The 7,506-nt window shown below is 42.6% G+C and overlaps 1 long non-coding RNA gene across 1 annotated transcript; it reads right to left on the reverse strand.

Moving 5' to 3' along the window:
- Nucleotides 1–1,190: 1,190 nt before the first annotated feature.
- Nucleotides 1,191–1,614, reverse strand: LOC130377133 (uncharacterized). The gene is made up of 3 exons (XR_008894129.1): nucleotides 1,528–1,614; nucleotides 1,330–1,441; nucleotides 1,191–1,251 (listed from the first exon to the last, which is right to left on the reverse strand). It is a non-coding gene; the product is annotated as an uncharacterized LOC130377133 (long non-coding RNA).
- Between the last annotated feature and the right edge of the window lie 5,892 nt (nucleotides 1,615–7,506).

Consider the following 7,506-nt stretch of genomic DNA (forward strand, 5'->3'; position numbering starts at 1 on the left):
CTGAATCCTTATCTGTTACCAGTAAGGCTTCCGCATAAAGAAGCAACTTGCACTCAACTGCCCCATCATAACATTGACATGAATCAAATACAAAACAGGGCCAAGGATTTATCCCAGGGGGACCCCACAAGTCAACTATCTGGCCACTGATACAATCCCTCTGACCTGGCCCACCATCATCTATCCGTCAAATATCATTTAAACCTCTCTATTGATGTGTCCCTTTGCCAAACAAAATGGTGTTGTCTCCTGTATCAAAAGCGTAGAGAGTAGATCAGGATTATTACAGTGTAATTTTCTCTGATGCTTTACATCTTTATATCATAATAAACAAGTTGAGTGAAACAAGTGTCTCTGTAATGTGTCTTCTTGAACCAGACTGTAGACAGATAGTCTGTGCTTCCTGTGCTGACTTGCTGTCCTGGTCAAAGCTCTCAAAGATAGAGGGACCATTATTTCCAGAGATAAAAGCCAACTCTGAGACAAAGGCAAAGCAACAGTAGTGAAGTGTTGAAGTGATGAGATAAAATGCAATCAGTGTTTAAACTGACGTTAATCTATTTTATCTTTGTTTGAATAGATCATCTTGAAGATTAATTTGCTTCAACACTTTCCTTAATCTTTGGGGTTCACAAAAATGTTAATTCACTTTCTAAAAGCACGCTTGGTTTTAGCTTTCCTGATTCCTAAGGTCGGATCATTAACTGATCCTTAATCTTGCAAGTTTTTAAATGCTTAAAATATCACTAGTAATCCATGTAGCTGTCTTCTGTTTTTAATCATTTTGTTTGAGTTAATGTATCAAGAACTAACACTTTTTTTTTTTGAAGATAGCCAATGCTATATCTACATTGTCACAATTTAGTTCACCTGACCAATCCTGCACCCTTTATGTGTGAATAAATAACACTTTTGTTGAACGCTTCATGAAACACATAATGCACATATAGGATTTGACTTACGAAAGAAAATAGCTTAGCTTGTGATCTCTAATGCCAATTTTTAAAACGCCTGACATTTACCCGATACAATCATAGAATCTATAAATTATGCTCTATTCCATTGGTTCTCATACTGTGTTACGAGTACAACTAGTGGAACGCGTGCGCTTTTCAGTGGCACGCAAAGGAATTCATTCTGATAGTCTTAGTAAAGGATGGGTTAGTAATAAAAGGCTTCTTGTGTCTCACCTCCTCCACGGTATCTGGCCTTCCTCCCTGTCCACATGCTTTACTGGAGGCCCTCTTTCTTCTGGAGAAGAGAACAAAGACATGAAGAAGCAACAGCGGTAGTGATGGAATGTGAAACAAGAAAGAGAGAATATATCACCTCATCCAGAGGAATACAAGGAGGAGTACGGTGGACAGTAGGACAACAATGCCTCTCACAGCTACTGTTGTTGTCCATGGTGATGGTGTCGATTTCAAACCCTGAATACAAACTACAACATAAATAGGCCAATGTTTAACTGTGTGCCTGTGCCTGTGTTGAAGGTGTGTGTGTGTGTTTTTCAAAATGACCAATTACCTTTAATTATCAAAAATGTGGAGTCATGATGTCCGATTGCATTATGTGCTTGGCAGTAATAGTTTCCTGCAAGCTCAGATGTGATATTAGTGATGGTGTAGTTCTGTCCTGATGCTTTCACTGAGGCTTCATGTTTCTTGAACCAGGTATAGTTAGCAGCTGGGTTAGTATCACTGCTGCAGCTCAGAGTCACTGAACTGTCCTCCTTTATTTCACCAGAGGGACTCACGGTCACTGAGGGGGTCTTTGGAGCGTCTGTCATGAACACAAAATAACAGTATCTATCCTTAAGTTATGAAACAATGTGCAGCAACAACTGCAATGCACTATGATAAGGGATTCATAGTTGTTTACATATGAAAATCAAAAAGTGGATTAGTTTGAGTTAATCATATATGTTGATTTAAGGTCATTTTATTGTGTATTGTGTTTACTCACATTTAACATTAATAGACTTGGTGGCAGATTTTTTTCTAAATTCATTCTGAGCGTCACAGCGATATTGTCCAGAGTCCGAAGACAGGATGTAGGTAAAGATGAGCTGTGGTCCCTGGTTCATGTACCTGGAGTAACGATCTGTAATATCCCTGAACCAAGTGTAGTTAGCTGCTGGGTTGGCATCACTGCTGCAGCTCAGAGTCACTGAACTGCCCTCCTCTATTTCACCAGAGGGACTCACGGTCACTGAGGGGGTCTTTGGAGCGTCTGTTAACAGTTACATTTCATGTAAAATTCCGGCAATTCATTTTCAATTGGCTTTAAGTTCTTTACCATAAAGGGTCCAATACATTTGGTATCATGCCACAGTTCATCAAGTGTACTGTGGAGTGGACTTACACACTACGTTCGTATCCTTCAACAGCACATGAATAGCTGTCTCCAGACTGAATGTAGGCCCTGTACTTCACTCCCTGTCCTACATTCTGTCCATTCCTGAACCAGATGTAGGGAGGGTCACCAGCTAGACCACACATACTGTGACACTCCAGCTCTGCCCAGGTAGGACTGGTAGGGTAAAGAAAGGACACCTTCACCTGGAGATATGGGTTGAAGAACAAGTTATACATAATTATTCTAAATAATTAAGATAACAAATAACACAAACTTTATAGAACCAACACAGCCAGACACACACAAACAATAAAAACACACAGATAAACAACAACGCACACACACTGCACTCTTTGGTAATCCAAGTTTACCTGTTACAGATAACGTCACTCCAGGGTCACCAGTATATTCCCCACCTGGTTGGTTTGTTGTGAACCTAAAATTGTAGACAGCAGAGTCATTCTGTCTCAGGTTTCTGATTCTCAGGGTACATGTTTCATGACATCTGGACCCAGTACAGCTGACCTCTCCACGGCTGGATTCAACACGACCTGTATAGTCTGTATCACTTAGCAAATCAACTGGCTGATGGTCGTCTCCTTTAGTAAACCACAGTGGTTTGACTGTGTCAGGGAGGTACTGTACCTCATCAGGGTAATCATAAGCGCAGCTGATGTCAACCGTTGCTCCTCTTAAAGCGCAGACATTACTATATGAGTAAGTAACTGTCCAGTCACCATTACCCTGAAACACTGTGAAAAAAAAACACATCTCATTGAGAATAACCAAGACACAGAGGTTCACCTGAAGAACAGACCAGAAGATACATAAAGAGATGGAGGCTGGTGGGTGGAGAAACTACAGATACATGCTGACCACTGAGCTGGGGGGGGGGGGGGGTAGTGTGTTATTACTAACTGAATATCACACACTAACTTCTTCTTTGGGGAAGCAAGTACAAACGCAGTACAAAAAACAGACTTTCCGCAAGAAAATAAAGGTAAGAATAGTGTCTCAAATGCACTATTCTTAAAAGTCTAAACTAGGATCCACGTTCCGGCAAAATACAACACGAAAAACGTTTTTGAAGATACATCAGGGAGTGAGGGGAGCAAAGGGAATGAATAGGCATTGACAACCTAAGCACTGTGGATGATTAGTCCATGATTGTGGTGCCCGGTAAGGATACCACGTGCTAGGATGTGGTAGAGCACCTATAGGTCGCTGCAGCCCCAATGCGTAACAGGGTAGTGGAGGCTACTGTGCTTGTCTCTGGAGGCCTCGGCCCTAAAGTCTATGTGCTTCTTTTGTGGTAATGTGACTATAAGCTTTGTCTTTACTCAGATGTAGAGACAAGGAACGTAGAGGAGAAGAGGTGAGGAGAGGAGAAGAGGAAAGGATTGGAGACATGGAGAGGAAGAGGGAAGAGCGGTAAGAGAGAAGGAAAAGAGAAGAGTAGAGACGAGTAGAAGGAGAGGAGAGCATGAGAGGGCTAAGGAGATGGCATGCAGTGTCTACCTTATCAGTGGATCTGAATTCTAACATTGCAGCAGAATTCATGTCTAAATCATCATTAATAGAATAAATAGGGGTAAAACAGTAGCTTTCGACATTTAACTCTTTTCAAAAAGTCAAAAATTAACTAATCTAACCCCATGATGTATACCGTTCAGGATCGTCTAGCAACCAGGAAAGTATTGTTATCTTAAAAACAGTACCTTCAATTCAAGAGGCTGTATACAACCTGCAACAAAGTGGTATTTTACGATGACTGAAACATATAAAGTGGACCGTTCTCTATTCTCGTGGTCTGTTTAACCAAACAGCGTTCTAGATGGTGATTCTTTAATGTTCTGTTTACTACTATTCCATCTTCAACATGCTGTGGTTTCACCCTCTCCTCGTTCTAGTTGCTTGGTTGTCATGTATGTTATTGAAACAGTTAAAATGTTAACGATGTAAATGAACCAACCTGGTACTGATAGAAGGAAAGCTAGAAATCCTCTTGCTGCTGATCTATTCATAGGGATTCCTCTCCTCTCTCACTATGTTGTTCTGGGAGATTTTTAAACACACCTGGAGGAAGAAAAATAAACAGTTAAAAACAACATACAAGCAAAACTCTATGAATTAGATTCATTAACCATAGCAATACAAGTTACAAGTTAGTGTAGAGGAGGAAGCTGGTCTGACTTCTAGTCTGTGGTTCCAGTTGATGCAGTTAGCCGAACAGACACCAAACAGCATTGGAAGACTTCGTTCCTCTTCACACCATGATTCGCAGAAGGAACAGAAGCCTGGTAACTACTGGGCTTAGCATATAATCACCCTTTTAGACCACAAAGAAAGATCTGCTTTTTAAAAATACTTGTATTATTCTTCTGTCCTTCTACTCCTTGCTCACACAAGCAGGCAGGTAACCACACATGCACACATACAAACACACTCACCCACACACATAGACAAACACACACACACACACATAAGGGGGGGCCTGCCCTCGGGGTCCGACCGGGCCAAGTTTCGGTGCGGGGGTCCCAGTTAGGCCCTAGAATTCCTGCCCTCGGGGTCCGACCGGGCCATGTTTCGGTGCGGGGGTCCCTGTTAGGCCCTAGAATAAGGTATTCAAATTTCAGGGCGGTTTAGGACCTTCCTATCTCAAAAACTGTTTTTCCACCACACTCTGAACCACTAGGTCATGAAGGCAACACTTCTGAGGGGCTTCATCCAAATAACAGTGCATTTGGGAAAACTTTTTTGCGCGATCTTGCCCCGAGGCCTAGCACAACTAAGCTACGCCACTGTTCTCAGATATGCATGTTGGATGGCTAGGGTGTAGGTCTGGGAAGAACTTCAGGCCAAAATCTTGCAAGCGAGCCGCTGGGTGAGGTGCAACGAGATGGAGCACTTGCTGAGTCATTTCCTGTAGGGCTGGAGCCACAGGTTGATGCGTATACGTCCTTTGAGCCCCCCTTTGCTTGTGGACAGTAGGGGTGTACACTAGACATAAGTAGGAAGCAAACTCAGAAGGAGGACTGACCTCTCACACATATTTAATTAATTGTTTAAAATAACCCTGCCTCGTTAAATCAATGAGCTTGGTGTTTTGCCTAAGAAAAATAGGTGTAGACCAAGTCAAAACTGCAGAAAATAAAAACATCCAACGTTCCTTTTAAGGATACCTTGGAATATCTGTCTATTTTTTAACCATCGGACCCTAGTTTACGACAAAAACAACACAATTGAAGGCAGCTCCTTTGCCGCGTGGTTTTTAGAGCCATGTAAGGATTAGAGGGGGCGGCCGATAGCAACCACCATAGCAACCAGGACAGTCAAGTGACCTGAACGCAGCCCCATTGGAAAAAAATTGAATACATACCCTACACACACAGGAGATTAATTATATTTAAATTATTATGACCATGGAGCATTTATTTGCATGGGTTTACGTTTCGTTCTGTGTAGCATGCTTCAAAAAATGCAAAATGTTCTGCAATCATCCAAAATCCAATTGGCTTGTTGTCAAGGGAACCCAGGGCGACGCTCACTTCCGGGTTGGCCAACATACGTCATCCCTCCGCCACTCCATACTGTAAAAACACGTTCAAGTTGAATGATAATGCATGAATTTATTCTTTATTCTGCAATAGTAACACGGTAAATAATTGGCAAAAAATAGGCTGAGAACGAATACGTATTTGCGATAGGTTCAATAAAACGTAATCACGGACAAAATACGTTTTTCCGACAAACGTAATTAAGAATGCCGAATAGTTGTCTAGAAACGTAATTTTGTTGAGAAAGGGTTGCTCTGTCAGTTGTCAAAAAAGGCGGACGGACGTGGTCTCTATAGCAACGACCTCAGCTACCCAACAATGATCAAAAAAATTATTGTTTCTCTCAATCAAAGCACAAAACAGGACAACTGATGTCCATAGCCTTAACCCATACATTTTGTGTAATTAACAAGGACACATTGGTGGAGTTGTGTTGAGTAATGTCACCGATTTCGCCGTTAATGTGCAGCCATCGGGTCTACTGTTAGCCAATGGGATGAATGCTCATAGCTTCATATATTGCCGTGGAGGGATCACATTGTAATGAGTGGAAAACCCCCTGCGTCAAAAAAAAAAAGCACATGGTCCTCCGTTAGCCAATGGGATGAATGCTCATAGCGTCTCTTTGAAAAAACACTCTTGGCGCTTATCGGACAAAAAACGCTGCCAGCTTTCTTCGTCCTATAAGCGCCGAGAGCGTTTTTTCTATCGCCTAGCAACGAACCCATTCTAGACCAGACGTTACTCGACTACTACGTATCCAGGCTAGAGCCCATTAGACATGTCGTGGATCTCGACATGTTCTGTAATTAAAACTATTAATCGCTCCACCGGCACTTTCCTGAGTAATTTCTCTGCCATTGTTTCTTGTTTTGACAGTTCAGAGTTTCCTTCGTGACGAAGTGTCAATGTTCCGCTTGTGATTGGTTAGTTGCCAAAAAGACGTCTGACGTCGGCCGCTTTCTTCCTGAAAGTTGAACTTTTTTCAACGCTCCGTATGGCAGAAAAAAACGCTGGGAGAGGCGTTTAATAAAACGGCCGCTCCATAGGAATATAATGTATAACAAGCGCTGGCAGATTTAAAAAAAACCTAGATGTGAACACGGCCTATGATCTCAAATATATGCGGCTATAAGACACATTCCACGTGGAATTACGTGGAATGTCATTAATACGTCATTGGAAATGACGTAACTCCTTTCAAGGAGGCGTGCCCTCTCCCAAACTATGCTTGTTCAACCTACGAGAAATGCACACTCGACGTGGTCGGTCGGAACTTGACGTGTTTCTGACTAGTTCCGGTGGATGTTGTCAAGTCTGGTGCATGCTGCCCGCAAATGCAGACGATTTGAAACAAGCCTATCGCTTGTAGTTTTTTAGAGCCCCCCCCCCTCTTACACTTCCTGATGCAAAAATTGTAATTTTGCGTCATTTAAAGCAGGAGGTGTAAGAGGTAGATTCGGATCCCTCCCGTCTCAGCGGAAAATGTGCTCCGGAAGACGGGGCGCTCATGAAACCTTTCACACCTGGGGCGGTGGGCAGCTGCGCCCGGGGAGCAGCGCCCGGGGAGCAGGTTGGGGTTTCAGTTACC

The sequence above is a fragment of the Gadus chalcogrammus genome, chromosome 23 (assembly GCF_026213295.1).
Source record: "Gadus chalcogrammus isolate NIFS_2021 chromosome 23, NIFS_Gcha_1.0, whole genome shotgun sequence".
Taxonomy (NCBI): domain Eukaryota; kingdom Metazoa; phylum Chordata; class Actinopteri; order Gadiformes; family Gadidae; genus Gadus; species Gadus chalcogrammus.